Source organism: Oncorhynchus tshawytscha, unplaced genomic scaffold, assembly GCF_018296145.1.
Source record: "Oncorhynchus tshawytscha isolate Ot180627B unplaced genomic scaffold, Otsh_v2.0 Un_contig_1282_pilon_pilon, whole genome shotgun sequence".
Classification (NCBI taxonomy): domain Eukaryota; kingdom Metazoa; phylum Chordata; class Actinopteri; order Salmoniformes; family Salmonidae; genus Oncorhynchus; species Oncorhynchus tshawytscha.
The window spans coordinates 447501-457500 of record NW_024609789.1 but is presented as its reverse complement, the minus strand read 5'-3'; the positions used below and the strand labels follow the sequence as shown (position 1 = coordinate 457500).

At 53.2% G+C, this 10000-nt stretch overlaps 1 pseudogene; it reads right to left on the bottom strand.

The window, feature by feature from the left end:
* LOC121845898 overlaps positions 1 to 10000 on the bottom strand; it is a 49206-nt pseudogene that overhangs the window by 31888 nt on the left and 7318 nt on the right.

Genomic DNA, 10000 nt, shown 5'->3' with positions numbered 1-10000 from the left:
AACTCTAACAGTTCTAGAACGCTCAACTCTAACAGTTCTAGAACGCTCAACTCTAACAGTTCTGGAACGCTCAGCTATACAGTTCTGGAACTCTCGCTGTGAGGGTTCAGACAGAGCTCAGTGATTAGCTGACCTGGTACCAGAAGGAGGTGACGTAGTCGGCCTTCTGTCCCTGACCTCCGACCCCTCCCTCCAGACCCTGGGTCAAATGGTCCAGCTCCTCCACCACCCTCTGGTACTGAGTTGACTGTCTGTAGCTCACTGCCAGAAGGTTGCTGTTGTCACAGTTCTCCTTATCATCTAGGGAGGAGAGGTTAGGGTCAGCAGAGGTTAGGGTCTGTAGTGGTTAGGGTCTGTAGAGGTTAGGGTCTATAAGGTCTATAGAGGTTAGGGTCAATAGGGTCTATAGAGGTTAGCGTCTGTAGGGGATAGGGTCTGTAGGGGTTAGGGTCTGTAGGGGATAGGGTCTGTAGGGGTAAGGGTCTGTAGGGTCTGTAGAGATTAGGGTCTGTAGGGGTTAGGGTCTGTAGTGGTTAGGGTCTGTAGAGGTTAGGGTCTATAGGGTCTATAGGGGTTAGGGTCTATAGGGTCTATAGAGGTTAGGGTCTGTAGGGGTTAGGGTCTATAGAGGTTAGGGTCTGTAGAGGTTAGGGTCTGTAGAGTTAGGGTATGTAGGGGTTAGGGTCTGGAGAGGTTAGGGTCTATAGGGTCTGTAGAGGTTAGGGTCTATAGGGTCTATAGGGGTTAGGGTCTATAGGGTCTATAGAGGTTAGGGTCTGTAGGGGTTAGGGTCTATAGAGGTTAGGGTCTATAGGGTCTATAGGGGTTAGGGTCTATAGGGGTTAGGGTCTATAGGGTCTATAGAGGTTAGGGTCTGTAGGGGTTAGGGGGTCTATAGAGGTTAGGGTCTGTAGAGGTTAGGGTCTGTAGAGTTAGGGTATGTAGGGGTTAGGGTCTGGAGAGGTTAGGGTCTATAGGGTCTGTAGAGGTTAGGGTCTGTAGGGGTTAGGGTCTGTAGGGGATAGGGTCTGTAGGGGATAGGGTCTGTAGAGGTTAGGGTCTGTAGGGTCTGTAGAGGTTAGGGTCTGTAGAGGTTAGGGTCTGTAGGGTTAGGGTCTGTAGGGGTTAGGGTCTATAGAGGTTAGGGTCTATAGAGGTTAGGGTCTGTAGAGGTCTAGGGTCTCTGTAGAGGTTAGGGTCTGTAGGGGTTAGGGTCTGTAGGGTTAGGGTCTGTAGGGGTTAGGGTCTGTAGGTTAGGGTCTGTAGAGGTTAGGGTCTGGGTAGGGTCTGTAGGTTAGGGTCTGTAGGGGTTAGGGTCTGTAGGGGTTAGGGTCTGGGTAGAGGTTAGGGTCTGTAGAGGTTAGGGTCTGTAGGGTTAGGGTCTGTAGAGGTTAGGGTCTGTAGAGGTTAGGGTCTGTAGGGGTTAGGGTCTAGGGTCTGGTCTGTAGAGGTTAGGGTCTGTAGGGGTTAGGGTCTGTAGGGTTAGGGTCTGTAGAGGTTAGGGTCTGTAGGGGTTAGGGTCTGTAGAGGTTAGGGTCTGTAGGGGTTAGGGTCTGTAGGGTTAGGGTCTGTAGGGGTTAGGGTCTGTAGGGTTAGGGTCTGTAGAGGTTAGGGTCTGTAGGGTCTAGGGTCTAGGGTCTGTAGAGGTTAGGGTCTGTAGAGGTTAGGGTCTAGGGTCTATAGAGGTTAGGGTCTGTAGGGGTTAGGGTCTGTAGAGGTTAGGGTCTGTAGAGGTTAGGGTCTGTAGGGTTAGGGTCTGTAGAGGTTAGGGTCTAGGGTCTGTAGAGGTTAGGGTCTGTAGAGGTTAGGGTCTGTAGGGGTTAGGGTCTGTAGGGGTTAGGGTCTGTAGAGGTTAGGGTCTAGAGGTTAGGGTCTGTTAGGGTCTGTAGGGTTAGGGTCTGTAGAGGGTCTTAGGGTCTATAGAGGTTAGGGTCTAGGGTCTATAGAGGTTAGGGTCTGTAGGGTCTTAGGGTCTGTAGAGGTTAGGGTCTATAGGGTCTATAGAGGTTAGGGTCTGTAGGGTTTAGGGTCTATAGGGGGTTAGGGTCTGTAGAGGTTAGGGTCTGTAGAGGTTAGGGTCTGTAGAGGTTAGGGTCTGTAGGGGTCTAGGGTCTGTAGAGGTTAGGGTCTGTAGGGTTAGGGTCTGTAGAGGTTAGGGTCTGTAGGGTTAGGGTCTGTCTGTAGGGGGTCTGTAGAGGTTAGGGTCTGTAGGGTCTATAGAGGTTAGGTCTGTAGGGTCTCTGTAGGGGTTAGGGTCTGTAGGGGGTTAGGTCTGTAGGGTCTCTATAGGGGTTAGGGTCTGTAGGGTTAGGGTCTGTAGGGGTTAGGGTCTGTAGGGTTAGGGTCTGTAGAGGTTAGGGTCTGTAGAGGTTAGGGTCTATAGGGTTAGGGTCTGTAGGGTCTGTAGAGGTTAGGGTCTGTAGAGGTTAGGGTCTGTAGAGGTTAGGGTCTGTAGGGGTTAGGGTCTGTTAGGGTCTGTAGAGGTTAGGGTCTGTAGAGGTTAGGGTCTGTAGAGGTTAGGGTCTGTAGGGTCTGTAGGGTTAGGGTCTGTAGAGGTTAGGGTCTGTAGGGTTAGGGTCTGTAGAGGTTAGGGTCTGTAGAGGTTAGGGTCTGTAGGGTCTATAGAGGTTAGGGTCTGTAGAGGTTAGGGTCTGTAGAGGGTTAGGGTCTGTAGAGGGGGTCTAGAGGTTAGGGTCTGTAGGGTTAGGGTCTGTAGAGGGTTAGGGTCTGTAGAGGTTAGGGTCTGTAGAGGTTAGGGTCTGTAGAGGTTAGGGTCTGTAGAGGTTAGGGTCTGTAGAGGTTAGGGTCTGTAGGGTCTAGGGTTAGGGTCTGTAGGGGTTAGGGTCTGTAGAGGTTAGGGTCTGTAGAGGTTAGGGTCTGTAGAGGTTAGGGTCTGTAGAGGTTAGGGTCTATAGGGTTAGGGTCTGTAGGGTTAGGGTCTGTAGGGGGGTCTAGGGTCTGTAGAGGTTAGGGTCTGTAGGGGTTAGGGTCTGTAGGGGTCTGTAGGGGTTAGGGTCTGGGTAGAGGTTAGGGTCTGTAGAGGTTAGGGTCTGTAGAGGTTAGGGTCTGTAGGGGTTAGGGTCTGTAGGGGTCTGTAGAGGTTAGGGTCTGTAGGGGTTAGGGTCTGTAGAGGTTAGGGTCTGTAGAGGTTAGGGTCTGTAGAGGTTAGGGTCTGTAGGGTCTGTAGGGTTAGGGTCTGTAGGGGTTAGGGTCTGTAGGGGTTAGGGTCTGTAGAGGTTAGGGTCTGTAGAGGTTAGGGTCTGTAGAGGTTAGGGTCTGTTAGGGTCTGTAGGGTTAGGGTCTGTAGAGGTTAGGGTCTGTAGGGTTAGGGTCTGTAGAGGTTAGGGTCTGTAGAGGTTAGGGTCTGTAGAGGTTAGGGTCTGTAGGGTCTAGGGTCTGAGGGTTAGGGTCTGTAGAGGTTAGGGTCTGTAGGGGTTAGGGTCTGTAGAGGTTAGGGTCTGTAGAGGTTAGGGTCTGTAGAGGTTAGGGTCTAGGGTCTGGTTAGGGGTCTGTAGAGGGGTCTGTAGGGTTAGGGTCTGTAGAGGGGGTCTGTAGGGTCTGTAGAGGTTAGGGTCTGTAGGGGTTAGGGTCTGTAGAGGTTAGGGTCTGTAGGGTCTTGTAGGTTAGGGTCTGTAGAGGTTAGGGTCTGTAGAGGTTAGGGTCTGTAGAGGTTAGGGTCTGTAGGGTCTGTAGGTTAGGGTCTGTAGGGGGGTCTGTAGGGTCTATAGGGTCTGTAGAGGTTAGGGTCTGTAGAGGTTAGGGTCTGTAGGGGTTAGGGTCTGTAGGGGTTAGGGTCTGGTCTAGAGGTTAGGGTCTATAGGGTTAGGTTAGGGTCTGTAGAGGTTAGGGTCTGTAGGGGTTAGGGTCTGTAGAGGTTAGGGTCTAGGGGTTAGGGTCTGTAGAGGTTAGGGTCTGTAGGGTTAGGGTTAGGGTCTGTATAGGGTTAGGGTCTGTAGGGTCTAGGGTCTGTAGGGTCTATAGGGGTTAGGGTCTGTAGGGGGTCTAGGTTAGGGTCTGTAGGGGTTAGGGTCTGTAGGGTTAGGGTCTATAGGGTCTGTAGAGGTTAGGGTCTATAGGGTAGAGGTTAGGGTCTATAGAGGTTAGGGTCTGTAGGGTCTATAGAGGTTAGGGTCTGTAGAGGTTAGGGTCTATAGAGGTTAGGGTCTGTAGGGGTTAGGGTCTATAGAGGTTAGGGTCTGTAGAGGTAGAGGGTCTATAGAGGTTAGGGTCTGTAGAGGTTAGGGTCTGTAGGGTCTATAGAGGTTAGGGTCTGTAGGGGTTAGGGTCTGTAGGGGTTAGGGTCTGGGTCTGGGGTTAGGGTCTATAGAGGTTAGGGTCTATAGAGGTTAGGGTCTGTAGAGGTTAGGGTCTATAGAGGTTAGGGTCTATAGAGGTTAGGGTCTGTAGGGTCTATAGAGGTTAGGGTCTGTAGAGGTTAGGGTCTGTAGAGGTTAGGGTCTGTAGAGGTTAGGGTCTGTAGAGGTTAGGGTCTATAGGGTTAGGGTCTGTAGAGGTTAGGGTCTAGGGTCTAGAGGTTAGGGTCTGTAGAGGTTAGGGTCTGTAGAGGTTAGGGTCTGTAGAGGTTAGGGTCTGTAGAGGTTAGGTCTGTAGGGTCTGTAGAGGTTAGGGTCTGTAGGGGGTCTGTAGGGTCTGTAGAGGTCTATAGGGTTAGGGTCTATAGAGGTTAGGGTCTGTAGGGTCTATAGAGGTTAGGGTCTGTAGAGGGTCTAGGGTCTGTAGAGGTTAGGGTCTGGAGAGGTTAGGGTCTATAGGGTCTGTAGGGTTAGGGTCTGTAGAGGTTAGGGTCTGGAGGGGTTAGGTCTAGGGTCTGTAGGGTCTATAGGTCTGGTTAGGGTCTATAGAGGTTAGGGTCTGTAGGGGTTAGGGTCTGTAGGGTCTATAGGGGTCTGTAGGGTCTGTAGGGTCTGTAGAGGTTAGGGTCTGTAGAGGGTTAGGGTCTGTAGAGGTTAGGGTCTGTAGGGGTTAGGGTCTGTAGAGGTTAGGGTCTGGAGAGGTTAGGGTCTGTAGGGTCTATAGAGGTTAGGGTCTATAGAGGTTAGGGTCTGTAGAGGTTAGGGTCTGTAGGGTCTATAGAGGTTAGGGTCTGTAGGGTCTATAGAGGTTAGGGTCTGTAGGGGTTAGGGTCTATAGAGGTTAGGGTCTGTAGAGGTTAGGGTCTGTAGAGGTTAGGGTCTATAGGGTCTGTAGGGGTTAGGGTCTGTAGGGGTTAGGGTCTGTAGGGTCTATAGAGGTTAGGGTCTATAGAGGTTAGGGTCTATAGGGTCTGTAGGGGATAGGGTCTGTAGAGGTTAGGGTCTGTAGGGTCTGTAGAGGTTAGGGTCTGTAGGGTCTGTAGGGGATAGGGTCTGTAGAGGTTAGGGTCTGTAGAGGTTAGGGTCTGTAGGGTCTGTAGGGTTAGGGTCTATAGGGGTTAGGGTCTGTAGGGGTTAGGGTCTGTAGGGGTTAGGGTCTGTAGAGGTTAGGGTCTGTAGAGGTTAGGGTCTGTAGGGGTTAGGGTCTATAGAGGTTAGGGTCTGGAGGGGTTAGGGTCTGTAGGGGTTAGGGTCTGTAGAGGTTAGGGTCTGTAGAGGTTAGGGTCTGTAGAGGTTAGGGTCTGTAGGGGTTAGGGTCTGTAGGGTTAGGGTCTATAGGGTCTAGGGTCTGGGGGTTAGGGTTAGGGTCTGTAGGGGTTAGGGTCTGTAGAGGTTAGGGTCTGTAGGGGTTAGGGTCTGTAGGGGTTAGGGTCTATAGGGGTTAGGGTCTGTAGAGGTTAGGGTCTGTAGGGTTAGGGTCTGTAGAGGTTAGGGTCTGTAGGGGTTAGGGTCTGTAGGGGTTAGGGTCTATAGGGTCTGTAGAGGTTAGGGTCTGTAGGGTCTGTAGGTTAGGGTCTGTAGAGGTTAGGGTCTATAGGGTCTATAGGGTCTTTAGAGGTTAGGGTCTGTAGGGGTTAGGGTCTGTAGAGGTTAGGGTCTATAGGGGTTAGGGTCTGTAGAGGTTTGGGTCTGTAGGGTGTTAGGGTCTGTAGGGGTTAGGGTCTGTAGGGGTTAGGGTCTGTAGAGGTTAGGGTCTGTAGTTAGGGTCTGTAGGGTTAGGGTCTGTAGAGGTTAGGGTCTGTAGAGGTTAGGGTCTGTAGGGGTTAGGGTCTGCAGGGTCTGTAGAGGTTAGGGTCTATAGAGGTTAGGGTCTATAGAGGTTAGGGTCTATAGGGTCTATAGAGGTTAGGGTCTATAGAGGTTAGGGTCTGTAGGGTCTATAGAGGTTAGGGTCTGTAGAGGTTAGGGTCTATAGTGTCTGTAGGGTCTGTAGTTAGGGTCTGTAGGGGTTAGGGTCTGTAGGGTTAGGGTCTGTAGAGGTTAGGGTCTATAGAGGTTAGGGTCTGTAGGGTCTGTAGAGGTTAGGGTCTATAGAGGTTAGGGTCTATAGAGGTTAGGGTCTATAGGGTCTGTAGGGTTAGGGTCTATAGAGGTTAGGGTCTGTAGAGGTTAGGGTCTATAGGGTCTGTAGAGGTTAGGGTCTATAGAGGTTAGGGTCTGTAGAGGTTAGGGTCTATAGAGGTTAGGGTCTATAGAGGTTAGGGTCTATAGAGGTTAGGGTCTATAGGGTCTATAGAGGTTAGGGTCTGTAGGGTCTATAGAGGTTAGGGTCTATAGAGGTTAGGGTCTGTAGGGGTTAGGGTCTGTAGGGGTTAGGGTCTATAGAGGTTAGGGTCTGTAGAGGTTAGGGTCTGTAGAGGTTAGGGTCTGTAGGGGTTAGGGTCTATAGAGGTTAGGGTCTATAGGGGTTAGGGTCTATAGGGTCTATAGGGGTTAGGGTCTGTAGAGGTTAGGGTCTGTAGGGTCTATAGGGGTTAGGGTCTGTAGAGGTTAGGGTCTGTAGAGGTTAGGGTCTGTAGGGTCTGTAGAGGTTAGGGTCTGTAGAGGTTAGGGTCTGTAGAGGTTAGGGTCTGTAGAGGTTAGGGTCTATAGGGTCTATAGGGGTCTAGGGGGTCTGTAGAGGTTAGGGTCTGTAGAGGTTAGGGTCTATAGGGTCTGTAGAGGTTAGGGTCTATAGAGGTTAGGGACTATAGGGTCTATAGGGTCTATAGAGGTTAGGGTCTTTAGAGGTTAGGGTCTGTAGAGGTTAGGGTCTGTAGAGGTTAGGGACTGTAGAGGTTAGGGACTGTAGAGGTTAGGGACTGTAGAGGTTAGGGTCTGTAGAGGTTAGGTGTGTGTGTGTGTCTGTGTGTGTGTATAGAGGTGTGTGTGTAGAGGTGTGTGTGTGTGTGTGTGTGTGTGTGTGTGTGTGTGTGTGTGTGTACCATAGTTAAATGAAGTGATGTCTAGTGTAGACTGAGCCTCTCCGTTAGTGACGTCTAGGAAGAAGTCAGAGGGGTTGTTGAACGGCTCACAGTGATACCCTGCAACACAACAACAGTGATACCCTGCAACACAACAACAGTGATACCCTGCAACACAACAACACAACAACAGTGATACCCTGCAACACAACAACAGTGATACCCTGCAACACAACAGCAGTGATACCCTGCAACAACAACAACAGTGATACCCTGCAACACAACAACAGTGATACCCTGCAACACAACAACAACAACAACAGTGATACCCTGCAACACAACAACAACAACAACAACAACAACAACAGCAGTGATACCCTGCAACACAACAACAACAACAACAACAGTGATACCCTGCAACACAACAACAGCAGTGATACCCTGCAACACAACATCAACAACAGTGATACCCTGCAACACAACATCAACAACAGTCATACCCTGCAACACAACAACAACAACAGTGATACCCTGCAACACAACAACAACAACAACAGTGATACCCTGCAACACAACAACAACAACAACAACAGTGATACCCTGCAACACAACAACAGCAGTGATACCCTGCAACACAACAACAGCAGTGATACCCTGCAACACAACAACAGCAGTGATACCCTGCAACACAACAACAACAGTGATACCCTGCAACACAACAACAACAGTGATACCAACAACAACAGTGATACAACACAACAACAACAGTGATACCCTGCAACACAACAACAACAACAACAGCAGTGATACCCTGCAACACAACAACAACAACAACAACAGTGATACCCAACAGTGATACAACACAACAACAACAGTGATACCCTGCAACACAACAACAACAGTGATACCCTACAAAACAACAACAACTACAACAGTGATACCCTGCAACACAACAACACAACAACAACAACAACAGCAGTGAAATAGAACGCTATCTCCCTCCTCTCCCTCACCTCCCTCCCTCCCTCCCTCCCTCTCCTCCCCCCTCCCTCCCTCCCTCCCTCCCTCCTCTCCTCACCTCCCTCCTCACCTCACCTCCCCTCCTTCCTCTCCTCCCTCCTCACCTCCCTCCCTCCCTCCTCCCTCCTCCCTCCCTCCCTCCTCCTCACCTCCCTCCCTCCCTCCTCTCCCTCCTCACCTCCCTCCCTCCCTCCTCACCTCCCTCCCTCCCTCCCTCCTCACCTCACCTCCCTCCCCCTCCCCTCCCTCCCTCCTCCTCTCCTCCCTCCTCTCCTCCCTCCCTCCCACCTCACCTCCCTCCCTCCCCCCTCCTCCTCACCTCCCTCCCTCCTCTCCTCACCTCCCTCCCCCCTCACCTCCTCTCCCTCCCTCCTCTCCTCCCCTCCCTCCCTCCCTCCCTCCCTCCCTCCCTCCCTCCCCCCTCCTCTCCTCCCTCCCTCCCTCCTCCCCCCTCCCTCTCCCTCACCTCCCTCCCTCCTCTCCTCACCTCCCTCCCTCTCACCTCCCTCCCTCCTCTCCTCCCCTCCCCTCCTCTCCCTCCCTCCCTCCCTCCTCCCTCCCTCCCTCCCTCCCCTCCTCACCTCCCTCCCTCCCTCCCCTCCCTCCCCCCTCCCTCCCTCCTCTCCTCCCTCCCTCCCTCCTCTCCTCCCTCCCTCCCTCCCTCCCTCCTCCCTCCCCCCTCCTCACCTCCCTCCCTCCCTCCCTCCCTCCCCTCCCACCTCCCTCCCTCCTCTCCCTCCCTCCCTCCCTCCTCTCCTCCCTCCCTCCTCCCCACCTCCTCCCTCCTCCCTCCCTCCCTCCCTCCTCCCTCCCTCCCCCCTCCTCCCCCCTCCCTCCCTCCCTCCCTCCTCCCTCCCTCCCTCCTCCCTCCCCCTCCTCCCTCCCTCCCCCTCCCCTCCCTCCTCCCTCCTCTCCTCTCCTCACCTCCCTCCCTCCCTCCCTCCCTCCCTCCTCCCCTCCCTCCCTCCCTCCCTCCCTCCCCTCCCTCCCTCCCTTCCTCCCTCCTCCCTCCTCCCTCCTCACCTCCCTCCCTCCCTCCCCCTCCCCTCCTCACCTCCCTCCCTCCTCTCCCTCCCTCCCTCCCTCCCTCCCTCCCTCCCTCTCCTCCCTCCCTCCCTCCCTCCCTCCCTCCCTCCCTCCCTCCCTCCCTCCCTCCCTCCCTCCCTCCCTCCCCCCTCCTCCCTCCCTCCCTCCTCTCCCTCCTCCCTCCCTCCCTCCCTCCCCCCTCCTCCCCCCTCCTCCCTCCTCCCTCCCTCCCCTCCTCACCTCCCTCCCTCCTTCCTCTCCTCCCTCCTCCCCTCCTCACCTCCCTCCCTCCCTCCCTCCATGTCTTACCCAAGTCAGTGAAGTAGCTCAGGGCCTTCCCAGCAGCTCCAGCGTACACCAACTCTCCTCGGTGCATCAGGGTCAGGTGGTCAAAGCGGCTGAAGATTGAGTAACGAGGCTGATGGATGGAGAACACGATAGTCTTACCGCTTCTAGACAGCCTGGGACACACATACACAGAGAGAGAGAGACAGTCAGACACACAGGGAGAGTCAGACACAGAGAGAGTCAGACACAGAGAGGGAGAGAGAGAGAGAGAGAAGAGAGAGAGAGAGAGAGTCAGACACACAGAGAGAGTCAGAGAGAGAGAGAGAGAGAGAGAGAGACAGAGAGAGACAGAGAGTCAGAGAGAGAGAGAGAGACAGAGACAGGGAGAAA